Raw genomic sequence first — 21,667 nt, 5'->3', positions numbered from 1 at the left:
GTAGTTAGGTGTTTGAAATACATAATTGATTAATGCAATTCTCAAACAAAACATATGATACAGTAATCTGCAAAACATAACATACCTTGCTGTCCAGGCTAAGGCCTTCAAGTAGTACAACAGTAAAAAAAAAAAAAACACTTGCCTTGAAGCTAAGAACCAATCAACACTTAATTACAGATGTAGTTCAGCAGCCTCCAATTACACTCTGTACACAACCCCTAGAGGGAAAAGTATTAGTTGTCACAATGTAAATGTATCTGTTACATAACAATGCTTAACTTAAACATCACTATCACACTGACAAGCAGAACTGTGTGTAAGACAGTAAGGTGTAGGTCACCACTGTTCCCATGGTGAAATGTATGAAAATGTACAACCATATACCTTAATGTTTCTTACTACTGATATCCCTCACATGTTGTAACAGCCTAGGTATAAAACATTTAATATGCCTCCCCCCAAAAATGTCTTACAAGGGCATATAACAGTGTTCTTCATACACTGACACAGCTATACTGCTAGGCCAGGGACATCCCCAGATGTACATACACAGATGCGTAAACATCTGTCTGTGGCATGGGCTACAATAATGGTGGGGTTCAACACATAACGTGTTTGAGTGTGGCTGGCGCAGACGTTCTGTGCACATGTCTACACAGTAAGCCTGTTCTACAGTAGCCAGCGGTGATGTGCTGTGCACATGTCAATGCTGCACATTGTGTTGGTGTCTGTCTGTCCACAGGCCAGTGGTGGGACACACAGGGTATTAGTGAACATATATGCATGCCACCCTGTACTGCTGTACTGCTAGCTTCTCGGTGCTAATGTGTCATGGACATGCACACCTTACCCGAACAGGTGGTAGTGGGTTGCCACCTGTACCCATCTCCTCTTGTGGGTTGCTATGATACAACACCCTCTTTGTATTGTATGTTCAGGCTATGCACCTGTGTGGGGCATGTGGGCATGCACGCACTACCGCGCACCTTTGCACCCATTGCAGAACATGTCACACAGGTACACTGGCAGCCATACACTTCACAGCTTGATGACGGTACAACACGTGTTGTACACATCGTAACACATATCCTGTGGGACATGGTCATATGTACAGGCATGTCCAACAGTCACGCACCACTGCTACCCCTACATGATGGATATGCAGTACGTATGTGGCGTACAGCAACTGTCACATGTAGTCGCGGCAATGCCCCCTACCTACATGGCGTGGTACTGCCTGTGGGGATATCGTCTGCATCCATGCTATGGCCATAGCTGACAGTTGTACATCGATATGTGCAACATACCTCATTTGGTGTTCTCATGGGTGCATGTTCAACATGGCTCCGCATTGTTTGTGTCTGTCACACAGTCATTGTTGTACATGGTTTACATGCCAGCCATGGCTTACTGTGTGTGATTCCATGTACTTCATTGGGATACCAGCATTATACATTATAACAGCGTATTCCAGCCATCACATAGCCTTCCTAGATGACACTGTTAGCCAGCCAGTAGGAGGTGTTCCGCCATCTGCACATAGGTCACTCAGTACGAGGGCGTCTGTCACCCATTCTGGGGACAGGGTTCTGACAGCTGTGGATGGGTGTGATGCTGTCGACAAGCATGACTGCGCCTGATGGTCACATCTGGATGGGTAACATTCACAACACACACCTACCTTCACGTAGTAACACATCATCCACAACAATGGACATTCCTGCCAGAACAATGTGTGCAGTATGTCTGTATGACCACTGCAGGCACCACTGGTGGCCCCCAGCATGGCAGCCAACAGCACCAGTGTATATCCCGTGGAACCATGGGTTACACCATTCACAACACACCTGTCTCAGATGACCCTGTTGTGGATCACAGTGCAGTTCCACACATCATGTTACACTAGGCATCATGCACTGATATGTTGTGGACGTGTGAATGGCTGTGCAACTCAACATATGCACACATGACATCACCTGGTACGACATGTCTGTCATACATGTTATTGTGACCACCCTGTGATGGCATTATACAGGCTACGTGTACTGGGACATATGATGGCTCACCAGTATATTCACCCTCTGGGTGTGTGTCTAGCCAAGTGTACAGTAGGCAGTGGTCTGAACACAGGGACACTGTACATTGACCTACACTGTTACTGCAACTGTTGACTATGCTCATACTGTACTTATACAGGCATGTGGTATCTGACCACTATGACAGTCCTGGTCGACCACACTGCTGTGGCACACATGACCTGAGGACATCTGCCTGGGGTGTGGAGCACACATGTACATCTTCACATGCTATACTGCCTCTGTGGCAGTGTCACATGACTGTCTCCAGCAGGGCTGTAACAGGCAGGCACGGCATGGGGTCATGTGGGACAATGCTTGCACCTTCCACTGTGCTGCACACAAGCAAGGCAATACACACACTAGTGCACCACTCACATTTATCTGCAGTGCCTGGGACCTGCCTCCATGCTCTGCACAGCACACCTGCAAGTACAGATTGTACATGGATCATACCTCCCAGGCACATACCTGGACTGCAACACACACAGGTGAGGGGATCCCACATCACAGAGTGTTTTGCACACATACTGGATATTTGCCGAACACAATGCATTGTAGGTGCTCCATGTTCAGATACCGATGTTTGTGACCGCTAGACACATTGTAACATGCAACAGAGCTTACACTGTACACCACAGGTTACATGCTGTCTGTGTTGTCATACTGTACATTGGGCCTCAGACAGCTGATACTGCCATGTGTGACAGCAACCCACACTTCCCTAGAATGGACACCCATGTACCCACACATGCTTGAGGCATGCACTCCACCTAGCTGGGTGACACATTACACAACACATACCATACCTACACTACCCTCAGCATGCATGATACCTCCATGTGTCTGGTGTGTTAAACCTGGGGTTATCCCCCCTTTGGTAGATGAACATATATGCTTCACGGCCCTGCTAGCCACACCCTGGACACACACCCATCGCAGCATACATGGAACATGTGTTCTACAGCCAGTACTACTGACGTCTGCTGACAGGGGTTGTTAATGGCATGGCACCCTGGCAGATGGACAGTGTACATAACTATGCTGACACATACCACAGTGCACTTCCATAGCATGTACGCAATGGTAGGGACCATGCTATTCCACACAGACATGGCGGTACTGGCCTTTTCACAGACGCCATGGTGGTGGTCATGTTCCATGCACATCTGCTGTATGGGCACATGTGCAGGCTGTTGCACGGTGGTGTATATTCACATGTGTGGGGTGCATGACTTGACAGCCATGGTGGGTCCTCGTGGTCCATCACATGCTCCAAGGCTAGCTACCTACACATGACTGCCGCACATTGCAGTGTGGGTCCTCAGGCAGTGTGGTGGTATGTCTGTATTGTTTGGCTACATCCACATTCGATGTCGCGTACAACAGTCACCCAGGCATTGCAGACTGAGATAATGTTGGCAACATGCCAGGCAATGGTGTACTTACCAACAATACACACTCTCACTCACTACAGGGTTGCAATCCATACATGGACATCGTAGTGTCCCTGTGGACACATACATGGTACTGCCATGCACACGTTATGTCCTAAGACACTGTCCCAATGTCACCTTCCGTTCTCCCTAGCTGTTATGTCCCACCAACCTGTTTGGTATGTGTCTCCACACCAGCCCACTGAATTCACTGCTAGCCTGTTGTCGGACATTGTGTACCTTGACCGCCACACTGCCGCATCTATTGCACTACACATGGGTGGCACTGCATTGCACGTGTGGGACTGCATTCGTACACCCATGACTGGACCATTCTGTATGGCACTGGGGCACATCCTCACAAACGTGCTTCTAGCACTCATTGATGACCTCCATGCCTTTACTGGCACTTGTTGGGCTTCTGTGTGCCACAGCACGCCACATACACAGGCTGGCCACCTGTCATACCATTGCATGGGTGGTTGGTGTGGTACAGAGGGCAACAGATCAGACATTGTCCTCACATTGCCCTTCAGCACCATTCCACATTCTGGTATTGGCAACGTACACATCCACCTGCACATCATACCCTGTGTCTCAGGATGTTAGGCTATATGACTCCTGGACAGGACACACAGTGGTGCAAGCATATCATGCTACCTACTACATGTCAGGTACATATGGCATTACACAGTCCTCAGTCATGGGGCCCCTCATGTTCACTATTTGCTTACATACACAACATGCTGTCACAAAGTACTGTCCATGCCTAGATATCCCACATCTACATACCTGGCACCATTGTAGCTCCACCAGCTCATACTGATAACAACCGTACTGGTGTCGGTGTGGCAGATACATCATGTGGGTGTCATGGCATCAGGATGCATGACACATGGTGCATGCACATCACCTTTGCATAGCAACATTCATCCACTGAGTATCACATGGATACTGTCCCCGTACATGCATATCAAATTGTACATGGTTGCTGTACACACAAATGCCCCACATGGTGCTGTGGTTACCGTATTCCACTGTGGAATGGGTACACATCTGCAGGGCCACACCTATCTGTACTGTGTGTGATGCTGGTACATAGGTAGCCATTGTACCTGTGGCATACCCACATCTACACACAGGCAAGGTTACAATACCACATTCGTGGTGTACCTTCCACAACGGCTACGACTTTACATGGCACAGCATTGTCATGCCATGATGCGTACCAGGCTCAGACAGTTTACATATGCGGCTGACAGATGGAAAACACATCTGTACACATCTGCATACCACATACACAGGGGTGTCTTCTGCTCTGACATGGACCATGTCCTCTGCATTACTGATGCATGTAGTACTCATACATGGCAATTGCAGTGGGCAGTGTGAACGACCACTCATGGATATGTGCACACATGCCACATTGCATGGGCTAGGCTTCTGTGTTACTTCCGCAGACACAACACACACCATGCTGTGGAACATAGGTCCTGTGCACATCCCACAGGGACACACAGTGGCACTGTTCATGTGATAGCTCCCTTGCTGTTTGAGTGACACGTAGTCATGGTACCACCACAGCAGCAGTACTGTGTAGACATGCAGTTGACACCCACCTCTGCTGTTCACTGGACACTATCATGGGGAGGTGACACTACTGTGTACACTGCACATGTGTTTACACATGGACCTGCCGGACTTCATTGTTGCCCACATTGCACCTGCTACAGATAATTTGGCCATGGTTACTTGGTGTTCCTTCCATTTCGATGGCTATTATGCTACTACTCTGTCCCATATCTGCAGGCCATAATGATCCTGTTATTGTACATACCAATAGGCAATAATTCCATTATGCATGATATGCCTGTGATACTGTGTATTATGTCTGTCATATCCACCATGACAGCTTTACATTACACATAGTTGACATAGTATCCCCTACTGCAAGGCATACGCACGTCGTGCACATTATGTATGACATCGACGGTATATGCCCATACACATGTGTGCTGTGACAGTATACACACATGTCCTATCCCCTGCTATGGCACTTCCTTGTTGGACATCCACTGCCAGCATCGGTGTGTGGTGTGGCATTGTTCTCTGTTATGCCCCCCTGTGGCAGCCCTTGTGTTATCCCGGTTGTGTACATGATGTCCCACTGCTGTGCACACGGTGTCCACAGTCGTTGGTAGGCTCAGCAGGATAGCACTACATAACCACCTTTCACCACTCTCTGCATTATGGACAAGTATCATTACTTACAAACACCATTCACATACAGTACAGCTTCATCATACACATCATGCGTTACACACCCGTACATATCGTGGGTTCTACATACCTTGTCAGTGTTTCCTTCCGTTTTTCATTGTGTATCGCTATTCCGATTTGTTACTCTATCCGCTGGAGTACTGGTTCGGTATGAGCATACGGTTTGAATATCCTGGGAGTCATCCTTATATCCGTCGATACCTGTAACATGTGGGTTCATCACACCAATAGCTGTTCCTCAGTGTGTACTTGCGCATATCACCTGTGCATCTACTCCATTCGTGACATTACGCCGTAACTAGGGTATGGTTGCATTCCTCACCTGGGCGTTGGCTATTTGCCCTACCTTCGTGGAGATGGTCTGTATTGTGTTATGTTATGTGTAACTGCAGCCGATATGTGTGGCGACAGGTACATTTCGCAGTGGTGTTAGCCGTGGATTGTGTGTGTTGGGTATGGTATTATGTTCGACATGTGGGTGTCCCTGTCCTGACAGCGTCTGTTGATGGCGTTTGCATTCGGATGTGTAACATAGCTGTTGTATTCCTTTAAACAACGGATGCAAGTATGCATCTGCTGTTGATAGTGTTTCCCATGTGAGATGTTGCGGTTATGCAGCTGTCATTGACTGCCTGTATGTTTGTGCTGCTATTACGGCTTGTATCCCTTTGATATGTGCGATGGGGAATATCGAGGTTGTAGGTGACGGATATGGGTTGTGGGCCTTGCGTCTCTACATACACGGTATGCTTGTCTGTGTGCTCCATCCCTGCCTGGGGAGTTGACAGTTACTTATCTGTTGTTCTGCATGAGTGTAGGTTGTGTTGTTGTCATGTGGTGTTGGTATCGCCTGCGTGTGTGCTTCCTGCATGTATTCCTCCGTCACATCGGTGGTATATCTGCGGTTGTTTGTAATGCGACGACTATCCCTTGTCATTCTGTCCCAGATATTTACAGTCATTGTGGTCCTGTACTTGGGATGGCCTGTTTGCCAGTGGTTGCCACCTATTCAGGTGGTGATTGCTTGTTTGACACTTGTAGAACACACAGCGGTGTTTACGGGCCGATACGTGGCCATGATCAGTACCGGGGTAGCACATGCTTATTTCCGCGGTACATACCTATTGCTGTGTAACTTTGCCAACGACGCTTTTGCAATTAGCATATCGGTGTCATACATACGGTCATGGTTAGTACATACGTCCTTTCCATTTCATGTGGGGTATATTCCTGTGGTACATTCTGGGACATTTTCACTTTGCATCGTTATACGTCGCCACACGCCTAGCCAGGGTGGGACTCTCAATACTACTTTGGGACTACTGGTGTACATACGCCTGTGGCTACTGTACTGTATGCCTACACATGTTATTCCACTACGCCTCTCACATGGCACCAACATACACATTTTACAGTGGCACACATTACACTCGCACAGCGAAACACACGGCACCCTCACCGCACACATACACATACTGCGGCAGTCACAGGGACGGTTGCACACAGTACCTGCGTGGGCCGCATCACTGGCGGCAGTGTCTACCTCCCCCCTCATATCATCATAGTATTACCCGCGCATGTACTGTTACTGTACTGTGGCCTAGCGATCATTCCGACTGGGTTATGCATTTCGGTATGTTGACCTTTCCATGGGTGGCAGTTTCCTCTTCTGTTAAACCTCCCGGATGCTCAGGTTGTCTTTCACTATGTATACTATGTACAGATATCGCGTGTTTCTTCTCTGTCACCTTACATCCCTCTGATTCCCTGTCTTACCTGTTGTACTTATATGTATATGTGTACATATATTTCTATGTATGTAATTATATCTATCTACATATCTGTATATGCACATATCTACATGTCTATATGTATACACCTTGCAGTTTAACGTGGCAGCATACAGCAACGCAGTCTGCTGTAGGACCCGCGACGGTTCAGGTGTTGGCGTTCCATGCACCGCTGGCTGTTGGGTGCAGTGTTTGGGTGTTGCCTATGTTGGAGTCACACATGGGGCCACCCATACGGAACACTTTACGGGTGCCCATGTTTGTGTGCCGTCCATTTCACTGTGTGTGCAGGTAGGGAGGTGTCAGTCCATGGGGCCTACGCTGTCAGAGTATGTGCTATAATGTTCCCTCTTTGCCAGGGCATAGGCATATTGGGTACGCCTCCATCTGCCTACTGGGGCTGGCACAGTGTGTTCATGGTCCTGAACCCTCTGTGCCTGGACTGGCCTTGGCAGTTGTGGTGGGCTTTGTGGCCCTTTGCCATTATGTCCCTGTAGCAGCTGCTTCCACAGGATCATATTATGTAGCATGGCACATACTATGAATATGTGGGCACATGTGCCTGGAGAGTACTGCAGGGCTCCACCGGATGTATCCAAGCACCGGAACCGTGATTTCAGCATCCCAAACACACGCTCTATGATTATTCTGGTTTGTGCGTGTGCCTCATTATGGCGTTCTTGCATGTGTGTGTGTGTGTGTGCATTTCTGATGGGAGTCATCATCCACGGCTCCAGTGCATAGCCAGCATCCTCCACAAGGTGGCCTTGTGGGATGTTCCCCCTGGCAAATACCTGGTACAGCTGTGAGGCATGCCAGATATGGGAGTCGTGGTAGCTTCCAGGGCTGCCAGCACACACATCCATGATAATGCCCTGTGGATTGCACACGACCTGGCAATTGATGGAGGGGAATCCCTTGCGGTTTATGTAGCATCTACCCTGCTCCCCAGGTGGTGACTTGATTTGTATGCGCGTACAGTCTATCGCACCCAGTACCTCTGGGTATTGTGCCACACGGTGGAAGTGGCACATATTGCTAGCCAACTCCTCCTGAGATCTGGGGAAGTATATATGCTCATTGGCATGTGGTAACATGGCATCCAGAAACTGGTGTAGTACCCTGGATGATGATGCCTGTGAGATGCCCATTATATCCCCATTTGGCCTTTGAAAGGTACCTGTGGCCAGTATTCGCAAGCTTACACATACCTTTGTGTCCACTGGGATGGGCTCCCTCTGTTGTTTCTTGTTCTCAGGCGTGGCCGCACAGCTCCACTATTTGCTGTAAAGTGTCCCTATCCACCCTGTAACGCTCTACTATCTCCAGGTCTTGTAGCCCCTGGTAGGTTACCCTTGGTCTGAACACTCTCCTTCTCCTCTGAGGCCTACGGTAGTTGTCTGCACCCTCCTCCACAACTCCGTCTGTCTCTAACACATGCTGATGGATCACGCCACGGGCACCCAACATGTACATTTTAAAAGTTCCCCGTGTGTTTGCACCTATGGTGCGGTGTTTGGGAATACACGGCTGTGTGTTGTGTGCATCACACTTTATACTGTTGTGCTGTACACCCGGTGATGTCATAGGGTGTGTCTGTGCGGCCGTATCTGGGGATTATCTTCCGTGTTTTACCGTTGGCACTGCAACGCTGTTGCCTTTGGTGTTGCATTACTCTTGCCTGCAATGGATTAGCTTTCGACCTTACCTTACCGTTTCTGCACGTTGCACCTACTATTTCCTGGCATGCATCCTGCAGAGCCCTGTCATGTGTAGTTTCTGGGACATGGCATATCGTGGCTTTGTGTGCCGCCATTATGCTGCCTGTCTACTTGGCTCTGCTGTGTCAGGTCTTCACTCTTTGCAATCTGCTACCTCCCCTACTTTCTTTGCATTCATATGCCTCCCCTATCCCGTTTTGCAGGTTTCTGCATGTAGAATTGTCAGCTGCCGCCGATTGGCCTTCGTGGGTTGATTACTGTTGATTGCTCATTACTACTCCAATTACACTGCTTCCGCATTTCCTCATATTCTCAACATCACCTTCCTGTATCCGATGTTATTTGCGGGGTGAGCGTCACATGACTGGGTTAAGGGAACGTAGTTATCCTCGTGCACATGCACCTCTGCGCGCATTGTGTGCTCTCAGCTCAACTATTTCCCACACGCCGGTCCTGCAGCTGTGATGTGCAATGTACAGCCCAGGTTTGCTGAGCTCCAATGTGCTTCCTCCTACAGTGGCACACCCCTCTGCAGGTGACATGTATTCCCTCTGAGCCACTCCTCGGTGTATTACCGCTGCGCCGTTTGGTACAGCCTTACGCCGGCGGGGGGTTTGCGATTCAGTATTATCTGCCTCATTTGCATGGCATTGACTACTAATTCATAGTTACCGCGCCGAACACTGCCGCGACTCCTTGGCAACCCTTGCACCGTGGATGTGGCTTCACATGCATACCATGGTGTATTGTGGCTGTGAAGCTGATGTGTATTACACTGCTGTTTTATGACATTGTCATATTATTTCATTGTTTAGCACCTTCCGCAGACATGTCCTGGGGTTCTGCTGTGAGTTTCTGTGGACATACCATTTATGTTATTATTTCCATGTTGTGCATGTTTTCATTTGACATTCTCTGTGTCTTTCGCCATTGACATATGGCAACAGTGTGATACCTGATGTTGACAGCCTTCCGTTACTCCTATGTTATGTTTGGGTAAATGTAAACCGTTTTTTTTTGGTTTACATTGCCGTGCCCTTATGCTACACCTGTGCCACTTAGTGGATCGCTATATGCCTTCATTTGCATGGTGCAACACCGCACATGGGGTGTTTAGCATACCTACGCTGGAGGCGGCGCAGATCCGGCGCACGCCGGTAGTGCACGTGGAATTGGATCGTACCTGAATTGCTCGGCGGCCATATTTGGCGTTGTAACGCCTACGCTATGCGTCCGCCTGGCGCAGCGTTCATGAATCCCGGGGTATATATATATATATATATATATAGAGAGAGAGAGAGAGAGAGAGAGGGTGCACAGCATCACAGCATATCAAACAGCCATTATGACTACAGTTGCCACCTTTTAAAATGGCCAGTGTTTTATTCTTTCCTATAAAGAAGAATTATTGCATGAAACATATAACCACACACAATGCAAAGGACATGATGCAACACACAAGTTTCCATACATAGAAATGTTTATTTGTGTACTATTCCAGTTGTTTATGCCATTTCTTATAGTAGTTAGGTGTTTGAAATACATAATTGATTAATGCAATTCTCAAACAAAACATATGATACAGTAATCTGCAAAACATAACATACCTTGCTGTCCAGGCTAAGGCCTTCAAGTAGTACAACAGTAAAAAAAAACACTTGCCTTGAAGCTAAGAACCAATCAACACTTAATTACAGATGTAGTTCAGCAGCCTCCAATTACACTCTGTACACAACCCCTAGAGGGAAAAGTATTAGTTGTCACAATGTAAATGTATCTGTTACATAACAATGCTTAACTTAAACATCACTATCACACTGACAAGCAGAACTGTGTGTAAGACAGTAAGGTGTAGGTCACCACTGTTCCCATGGTGAAATGTATGAAAATGTACAACCATATACCTTAATGTTTCTTACTACTGATATCCCTCACATGTTGTAACAGCCTAGGTATAAAACATTTAATATGCCTCCCCCCAAAAATGTCTTACAAGGGCATATAACAGTGTTCTTCATACACTGACTTCCAGATTGTACAAGGTCACACACATTTTGTCCAGCTGTAGCTCTCATATATATGGACCCTACCCCAAAATTTGTGTGAGAGTCCACAACATCACTGTAATGATAGCCGGAATGCCAGCACTAAATAATGATAGGCCATTACTTAACAACTTCTTACTGCATGACATCTGGACAAAGCCTGGTATAACAGTGGAGGACAGAGGCTGAAACACAGGACCATATTTAAAATATTGTTGTTATACACTGTGAAAGTTGCTGATTTTACAGGATTGGTTGCAACATACCCTTACTCAGGAATATGAAGTCAGAAACACAAATGGATGTTGCCATGTACTGATAGCAATCAACAGAGAGAATGCCACTGATATGTCAGAGACAAGACCTCTGTAGTGAATAGACAAAACATAACAGCCAATTATCTGGCCATCATGTGGATAGGCCCACAGTTGAGAGCTATGCAAACAGACTGCATTCCATGCAAAACTAGCATGTACACACCTACCCTGTAAAACTATCAGTATTCAGTGCATATAACAGCAATACTTACACACTGTCCCTATGTCTGGAACCTTATACAAATATGTAGTTGGCCTGTGTCCACAAGTCCTGTTGTAAGAGGTATTGATGTATGTCTTCCATACATGAAAGGTAAATAGATAAAGCCCACATGATGTAGTCATTTATAGTAGTAGGCTGCTATGACATTGGCTATTGGAAGTACTACACAGCTGGCTCCACGCAGTTAGCAAGTGGGGAACATCAGTTGGTGCAGAGGCCATCGCCTGATCATGAGCATCACCTACAAATGCCATGCTGCAACCTATTCAAACCAGCTTGAACCCTGTAGTGGAGAGAAAGAGAGAGACACAGAGAGAGAAGGAGATAGAGGGAGAGATAGAGATAGAGATAGAGAGAGAGAGAGAGAGAGAGAGAGAGAGAGAGACAGAAATAAAAAAAATAATACTGAAAAACAAAAATACTACAAAAAAAAAAAAACCAAGGAAGACACCCAACTGGCACACAGAAGAGAGCACAATAATAAAACATGTATGTGAAACATGTCAGCATGTAATTGAATGTAGTACTTGGTCTGTAATAATGGGATAGATGATGTTGAAAGATTTATATGGGCTATCAAGACTAGCTGTAATGATGTCCTGCTGAACAACTGCTATGGACATAGCAACCGGCCCTGTGGACAGTGGGCCATACCTGTCAACTGTGCAGATCTGCACAGAATGACAAGATTTAAGCCATCATAGTGTTTTTTTTCTATTCATCCAAACATGTATATTAGTCTGGCAAATAACTAAAGGTGGAAGTAATGAAGTCATGACAGACACATGAGTTTCAGACCCCATCACCTTCAGAACAGTCATGGTAATGTGAAATGTATCATGCACAAACTTCATAGGTTTGTAATAGGCATATCTATGATCTGTCCCTATATATCACCCCTAATGTTAGGCTGTGTCCACATGTGATGCTCTGTTTTGTAGCAAGGAAGTGCAGCTGTGGATGAAGGAAGTTTAGAGTGTGTATCTGATGTCTGAATGCACTCCATATATATATATATATATATACTCACTTTTCAGTTGGTGCACGTAATCACGGCCTGCAAAACACTGAAACTGCACATGGATAGGAACATATTCAACAAACAGAACCCAGCACTAGTTTACCATGTTGTAAACAATGGTTCTATTGAGAAAAATAAGGATATGGATATGGCTGCAGGGTTTGACTTGTGAGGACACTTGGATGGTTTGGCTTCGGACAAGGATGACGTCATGATGTTTTCCGGAGGTGAAAAACCTTTTTTGCAGACACATAATTCAAACAAGAAAGGGATGGATGTAGACATGGAGACATGTTTCAGGTGCTTGACTGAGCGATCAAAGAAGTTTAGAAGTCATGTATGGCACACTAAACTACTGAAGGCATATTTGGCTGTGGGAATAGTGCCAAGAGGTCTACACATTTATGTAGAGCTGGGTGTGGGCCAAGATGATGAGTCTTTCATTAATAAATGGCAAGACATACAGAAGGTAACATCAAAAAAGTTTTTGGAACTTTTAGTTGAATACTATGATAGACATTTGGTGCAACTTACAGCAGATGTCAATGAGAGTTATGAACATTTACAAATGTTCATTAATGACAGTAGTTTTGTAATGAGAAATAATAAATATAATCAGGAGATGGAAAGCTATGAAAAATAGTTACAAGCACGTAAAATGAAAAAATGCACTAGAGACATGAATGACTTTAAAGATGGAGCAATGTATACTTGGAAACAGAAAAAACGGATGGTGTGTTTTAACACTGATAAAAAAGAAATGAAAGGTGTTATAAAGTGAAAAAGGGCTCATTCAATACTGAGAAAAACTAGTGTTAACACTATTCAAGGTGACTCTAGCACTTCTGAATTTTCTTCAAACTTGACTGACACTGATGTAGAAATACTAGAACAAGGGGACATTCTATCACCTATAACAAAATGTACTAAGGGCCCTTTAGATGAGGGGGAAAGAAGCATAGATATTCGAAATGTGGAACAAGAATTCAGAATGATGTTAGAGACATAATTCCATCATGTGCTGATGCACATAATGAGAATGAACTGGAAGTGAATTTGACACTTTATACTTTAACAAAGAATGAAAATGATATACTCAATAAAGGTCTGAATTATGTGCCTGCATTTTGTGTATCTCATGTGTCTACTGTTACAGATGTTAAAAACTTTTGCCGTTTAATAAACTTAAAGTTTTTCTTTAATGATAATAATGAAAATGCATCAACATGTGAATTTAAGGTTAAAAAGTCAACTTTTCAGCCCCCCCCCTTACCACCCTACTGTTAGGATGGTTGGAGAACGTGTATTACATGAACTTCATAATAATCAGGATATCATTTTTAAAAATTACAGTAGTAATTTAAATAAAAAGCAGAGAGATGCTTTGCAAAATCTACAAAATGATGATAAGGTGGTAGTTGTAAAAGCAGATAAAGGTGGGACAATAGTGTTATGGGAGTCTAATGAATATGATAAAGAGGTAATGAGACAGCTTAGTGACCCTATCTCATATATGAGACTACCTTTTGATCCAAATAGGGGATTTAAAGTTATTATTGATGCATTTCTAGAAGATGCTGTCATTGAGGGGATGCTAACAAAAGAAATTTGTGAACAGTTGAGGGTTGCTGAAATGCAACCTTCCACTTTTTACATACTACCTAAAATACATAAAACTATTTTAAAAATCTTCCAGGAAGACCAATAGTGTCATGTCGGGGGTCATTGATTGAGCCACTGTCTATTTATCTAGAAGGCAAACTAAAAATATTATTGCCATTGATTAGAGCTAGGATCAAAGACAGTACTGAATTTTTGAAACTCATGAGTGATATTGAAATCCCTATACATGCATATATGTGTACTTTAGATGTCCAGTCATTGTATACCAGTATTCCTCATAAAATGGGCCTGGCTGCAATCAGTTATTGGGCTGAATATTCTGGGTTATATACTAGAGTCCAGATTGACTTTTTGCTTAAAATTTTAAGCATAGTGTTAGAACATAATGCATTTATGCATAAAACTGATTGGTTTTTACAAATAAGAGGTACTGCTATGGGTACAAATTCTGCACCCATTTATGCAGACCTCTTCATGGGCTACTTAGAGGCTAGAATGATATACAATGACACAAATGGATTTAAACAATATATGGACATGTGGCGAAGATATTTAGACAATTGCTGATGTATCTGGGTGGGGACCATCGAAAAATGGTATGAATTTATCAACTATATGAATAATAATACTTTTGGGATACAATTCACTAGCAAAATAGAACAATTCAATACTGATTTCTTAGATATAATGTTACTAAATTGATTGATGGAACAGTAGTAACTAGTATGTTTAGGAAACCTTTTACAAAAAATTCAATATTGGAAGCCAGAAGTTGCCACCCTGGACACATAGATAAAAATATACCGAAAGCACAGTTTGTTAGATTAAAGCACCTTTGTAGTAGACAACAAGATTTTATACATAGGGGATATGATAGCAAGCTGATCTCCAGTGCCCTTGAACAGGGTAGAATACAGGATAGAAGTAAGTTGTTAAGTACAGATAATGGGAAGAACGTTAGGACAGTGGATAAACTGAGATTCATTACTACCTATGGTACTAATACATTTAAAATAAAACAGATTGTAGAGAAACATTGGTCGATATTAAAAATTATCCTTTTTTTAAACAAAAGACAGATGACCATTGTAATTTTGGTTACCATAGGGGGAAGAATTTAGGAGAGTATCTCAATAAACATAAAAAAACTTCCTTTATGAATAAAACAATACAAAGAGAAGGTATGAGAGGAAGCACATTCTGTGGGAATTGTGTATATTGTAAGGTAGTATCTAAAACCAAGTCCTTCACATCTGTTAACACTATTAGAGTTTTTGATATTAGGGTCTCAATAACATGCAATACTGACTGGATTATTTATATGGTAGTATGTAAGTGTGGTGCTTTCTATATTGGGCAGACTTTCAGACCTTTTAAACATAGGATTGCCCTTCATGTCAGTGATATAAACTGCAAAATAATTCATAGTGCTTTGTATAAGCACCAGGTAGATCATAGAGGTGCACATTTATTTTTTGTTGGGATAGATAAAGTTTTGGATGATAACATTACTACAATAAAGAAACATAAAATATTAGATTCAAAAGAGAAGATGTGGATACTAAAATTGGGAGCTCTTTATAAACCAGGATTAAATGAGAATCTTTAATATACAGTATTTCTAATAAGTTATTTATGTCTTATGTTTTTTGAATATGCATAGCTGGTAAATATTGTCAATCAGAATAGTATGATTTTTTTATTTTATTTTATTTTTCAGTAATGTGCTAAGTTCATTAGCTCAGTCAGCTTATAGAAACAGAGGTGCATGTTTACATGTATTTTGCTACAGAATGATCTGTCACTTTAAAAAAGTTTTGTAAAAAAGTATATGAACATGTTGTAAGTGAATCTGGGCATTTGAGCACTGAGGATGCCTATTGGGTGAAACTGGTTTGCATGTTGTGGAGTCGTGGCTGTCCGAAGCCATTGTAATGGAGGATTAATAAACCAGACTGAGAAATTTGAGTCGAACCTTATTTTGCTCAATAGAACTATTGTTTACAACATGATAAACTACTGCTGGGTTATGTTTGTTGTATATATATATATATATATCTATGGCTTCCTATCAGATCACCGAAAGCTCATTTCACTGAAACTCATTTCACCGAAACCAAATGACGAAAAACTCATTTCACCGAAAACTCGCCGAAGGGGGGGGGGTGTGGGGGGCTTAGTTTTATATTGTCAAGTTCCTATTAAGTAGTTAGTTGGTAGTTTTTAACCCCCACACACACCCCCTACTTTTATGCACCCCCCCCACTTTTATATTCTAACTCCAGGGTCTCACTACAGTGGGGAAAAGGGCATATACACTCCCTGTACTATTTTCGGTGAAATGAGTTTTCGGCGAAATGAGTTTTCAGTCATTTGGTCTTGGTGAAATGAGTTTCGGTCAAATGAGCATTCGGCAATCTGATAGGACCCATATATATATATATATATATATATATATATATATATATATATATATATGGGTTCACTTTAAAATCCTGAAAGCTCAAAATCCTGAATTCAAAATCCTGAAAGCTCAGAATACTGAAAACTCATAATACTGAATCTAATAATACTGAAAAACATACAGGACACCAACACTGACTGTATTGCAGCAGAAATATATACAGAAACATATCACTCATCTAAAATTATAATCAGGAGGGCAAGCACTCCTGCACCTCCCATGCTACTTAAATATATAGACTCTGAGATCGCACTTCACAGAAGAAAATGGCAAACATACTATTACGTACTTCATGACTGCCTGTTGTAACCTTAGTCATGTTCCCTTTTAATGTACTATACTACAACATAACTCAGTGTAGTGAAGTGCAATCTCAAAGTTGATCTATTTAAGTAGCAGGGGTGTGGGTAGCACAGCTCCCCACATGGGGGGTGCAGGAGGGATTCCCTCTTGCTTATAGTTGGTTTAGAATGATATGGGGCCAGATTCAGGAAGGCTTACACGGAGTTCAAGAGTAGTGTAAGCCTCCGTGTAAGCATCCCGATTCAGGAACAGCCCAAATCTCCGTGTAAGAGACAGCTAACACGTCTCTTACACGGACTGGGCATGGAAATGCTCAATACCTCATTTGCAGCTCAAAGATATGCAAATGAGGTATCTGAGTGATCCACGAAGCAGAAACCAGTCCGTGTAACGGACGTGTTAGCTGCAGAAATGTACTCAGCTGACAACTGAGTACATTTCTGCAAAATTAAAAACGGAGCTATGTCAGCTCCAAATAAAGGGAGCATTTGTTTCATTAAGCATGCCAATGGCCAAATATGTGGCCATTGGCATGAAAAACTTTTGCAAAAATATGTTATATAACTTTTTTTTCACGGGATTTTGAGGTTTAACTGCAGCACACCAAGACAAACGGGTGTGCTACCGAAAACTAAAAACCGAAGCTTATAAGCCCACAATTGTGGGATTTATGTATTACATGGAATGTCAATGGAGGGACTTGCAGACAAAAAACAATATGGCCTCCGTTTAGTGGTTGTCAAGGGGGGGAAGCTCCGTGTAAGACATGTAACTATTCATTACTAGGCAATCCTATGTAAATGAGGGTTACAATACTGAATCACACTGCTACATAGGTAATAAGCACTTTCTGAGTAGTGTAAGAGTTAGAGAAGGGGGAGGAACAGAGTAAGAGGTAGGTGACATGATGGGGGGAAAGGATAGATACAAATGTACCAGATTGGAGGGCAATGTAAGGTGAAAGATGACAGACAGACTTCAGGGAGGGAGGTGTGTCCCAACATAACACTAGGAAAGTCAATAAATTGAAGGTTTACGCTATCCCTACACTCAAAGTTTCTTGAAATGTGCATCTTGGCGTGCGCACGTGTAAGGCAGGCTCAACATATGGGAGTGTGTTGCAAACCGTTTACAACGGTTTGCGCGGGCGTGCACGTGTGTAAGGCAGTGTACATGCGTTTTAACATGAATCAGCCTAGTTCACACAGTGTAAGGATGTGTGTGCGCGTGTAACACCGTGTAGGGATGTATGCGCGCGTTTAAGTGACTGTGAGCGTGTTTAAGCTGGTGTGCACATTGCTCCCCCTCAGGAAACATAGAAGAAACAGGAAACAACTAAAATACATGGAAACTGCCAGAGGATACTGCTGCAGTTAATTGTTGGAAACAATTGAAAGCAGGCAATTATGCAGGCAGACTAGAAGCCCAACCCAGCATTTAAAACACTGCAAAGAGCAGTGCAGGGTGTTTCTCACAAGAGATACTGCAAGAAAGTAAGCTATCAGAATTGAAAACTGAAAAAAGCTGAACTCAGAGCAGAAATGCTACGGGCTGCCATAGCTGTTATAATCAGGCAAAGGCGAATTGCTGAGGGTGGTGACAATGCAGATGCTGACAGACAACCCAGAGTGAGGAGAAGGAGAAGAGTATACAGGCCCAGGGTCACCTACCATGGGTTACATGAGCTGGAGATAGTAGAACGCTACAGAGTGGACAGAGACATTCTGCAGCAGATTGTTGAGCTGTGCAGGCCACATCTCACACACAGAACCAACAGAGGGGACCCCATCCCAGTGGAAACCAAGGTATGTGTTGGCCTAAGAATACTAGCAACAGGTACCTTCCAGAGACCAACTGGTGATATGATGGGGATATCACAGGCATCAGCCTCCAGGGTACTGCACCAGTTCCTGGATGCCATGTCAGCACATGTCGGTGATCATATATATGTCCCTAATGACCATGAGGTTGTGGCCAGCAATATGCGTCTCTTCCAGCAAATAGCAGGATACCCTGAGGTGCTGGGTGCAATAGACTGCACGCACGTACGCATCAAAGCACCAGCTGGTGAGCGGGGTAGAGTCTACATTAACCGCAAAGGATACCCCTCCATCAACTGCCAGGTCGTGTGTGATGCCCAGGACATAATAATGAATGTGTGTGCTGGCTGCCCTGGGAGCTACCACGATTCCCACATCTGGCATCTGACGCAGCTGTACCAATCATTTGCCAGTGGGGACTTCCCACACGGACACCTAGTGGGGGATGCAGGTTATGCACTTGAGCCGTGGCTGATGAGGTTCACTTCAGTTCACTGAACTTTCAATTCACTGACTTTCATTTCACTGACACCATTTCACTGAAAGTTCATTTCACTGACAAGTATTATTACATAGTAAATGGAATATGCCCCCTTCCCCACTGTAGTGCGACCCTGGAGTTAGAATATATAGTTAGGGGGGGTTTGGGGGGCAGAGCCCCCATTATCGGGGTGGGGGCAGCCCCACTTACTTTTCTTTTACTAAGCAATATTATATCAAAACGTAAGAATATCATATGAATGGGGGGCTGCCCCAATACCCGATGTGGGGGGCTCTGCCCCCCACACCCTCCCAACTATATATTCTAACTCCAGGGTCGCACTACAGTGGGGAAGGGGGAATATTCCATTTTATTGCTAATAATAGTTGTCAGTGAAATGAAGTTTCAGTGAAATGAAGTTTCAGTGAAATGAATTTCAGTGAAATGGTGTCAGTGAAATGAAAGTCAGTGAATTGAAAGTTCAGTGAACTGAAGTGAACCCGGCTGATGACACCCATCAGAAATGCACACACACCTGAACAGGAATGCCATAATGAGGCACACGCACAAACACGTAATGTCATAGAGCGTGTGTTTGGGCTGCTCAAGTCACGGTTCCGGTGTCTGGACACATCTGGTGGAGCCTTGCAGTACACACCAACTACATGTACCCAAATGGTCATGATATGTGCTATGCTACATAATATGATCCTGCGGAAACTGCTGCAGCAGGACCAGCACAGGGCTGGGCCTAACATCCCCCCACCATTGCCAAGGCCACTACAGGCAGAGGGTGACTCGGAGGAGGAACAACTTGACCTTGTCCCAGTAGGCAGAAGGAGGCGTGCCCAGTATGCCCTGGCCTTGGCAAAGAGGCAACGCATAGCATATACACTTGGTCAGTAGGAACACAGGGACTGATACCTGCTCTGACTCACTCATATAGTAACAGGGATGCCTAACATGACACAACCTGCTTCCAAACATGTACAGGGAGTGTAGTATGTGCATCCGACAGAGGCAGCCCTGCAGCACCACCTGAGGCATGAATGCCATGTGTTAAGTAATGTAATACCATGTACCATATGCACACCTGAGGACCTGACTAACATCCACCCTCACCAATCATAAACCACAAAAAGCACAAAACTAACTCATAGGTACCACAAGGGATAGTAACCTAGATGTAATGCTACCCAATGCCAGAAGTATAAATGCGTGCAGTGTAAACACACAGTATAGAGAATGTAGATATCAGTGCTGTAATAGAAAACAGGGTCAAAGCCCACATCAGCACCCTGACACTACCAGGTCACACCTCTGTCCTAATAGCAGGAACAGCCCCAGGCCTACTCTGGCAACGTGAGTGTCAAATGAAATATTACTGTCAACCTGGGTGCCCAGGTCCCTGATAACCTCTTCTGTGCTTAGAGGATTGCCACCTAGATGGGAACTAGGGGTAACCCTGTTGTTCCCAAGGGTATGACTATGCATTGTTTAGCGTTTAACGTAAGGCCATGGCTCTGGCACCAGTTATCTGTGTCTATGAGACCCTTCTGAAGGATGTCTGTGTCAGATGGGTTTCCAACTATGGTTCCCAGTTTGCAGTCATCTTCAAACTTTGTCAGCCATAATCCTCCTGTGTTTGCTTGTACTTCTGAAAAGTAGATGATGAACAAAAGTGGGCCCAGGACTGAGCCCTGTGGGACACCACTTGTGACAGCTCTGGAGTGTGACATGGCACCAGCAACTTTGACCCTGTGTGTTCTGTCACTTAGCCAGTTTGCAACCCATCCTGTGATGTATGGGCTCACATTTAAGCTGGTGATGTTTTCAATGATACCTGAGTGGGGTATTGTGTCAAAAGCCTTTGCCAGGTCAAGGTAGGCTGTGTGGACTGCCTTGCCCACGTCAATGGCCTGGGTGACTGTCATGAAAAAGTCAACCAAGTTTAAAAGGCATGATCTGCCCTTGACAAAGCCAAACTGGATTGGATCCAACGTCTGCAAGTCCCCTATGTCTTCATTTATCATTCCCATTATGATCCTCTCCATAGCTTAGCAGA

Source organism: Protopterus annectens, chromosome 5.part0 (assembly GCF_019279795.1).
Source record: "Protopterus annectens isolate FY-2018-M chromosome 5.part0, PAN1.0, whole genome shotgun sequence".
Classification (NCBI taxonomy): domain Eukaryota; kingdom Metazoa; phylum Chordata; order Ceratodontiformes; family Protopteridae; genus Protopterus; species Protopterus annectens.
The sequence above is the reverse complement of the archived record's forward strand: the minus strand, read 5'-3'. Positions refer to the sequence as shown.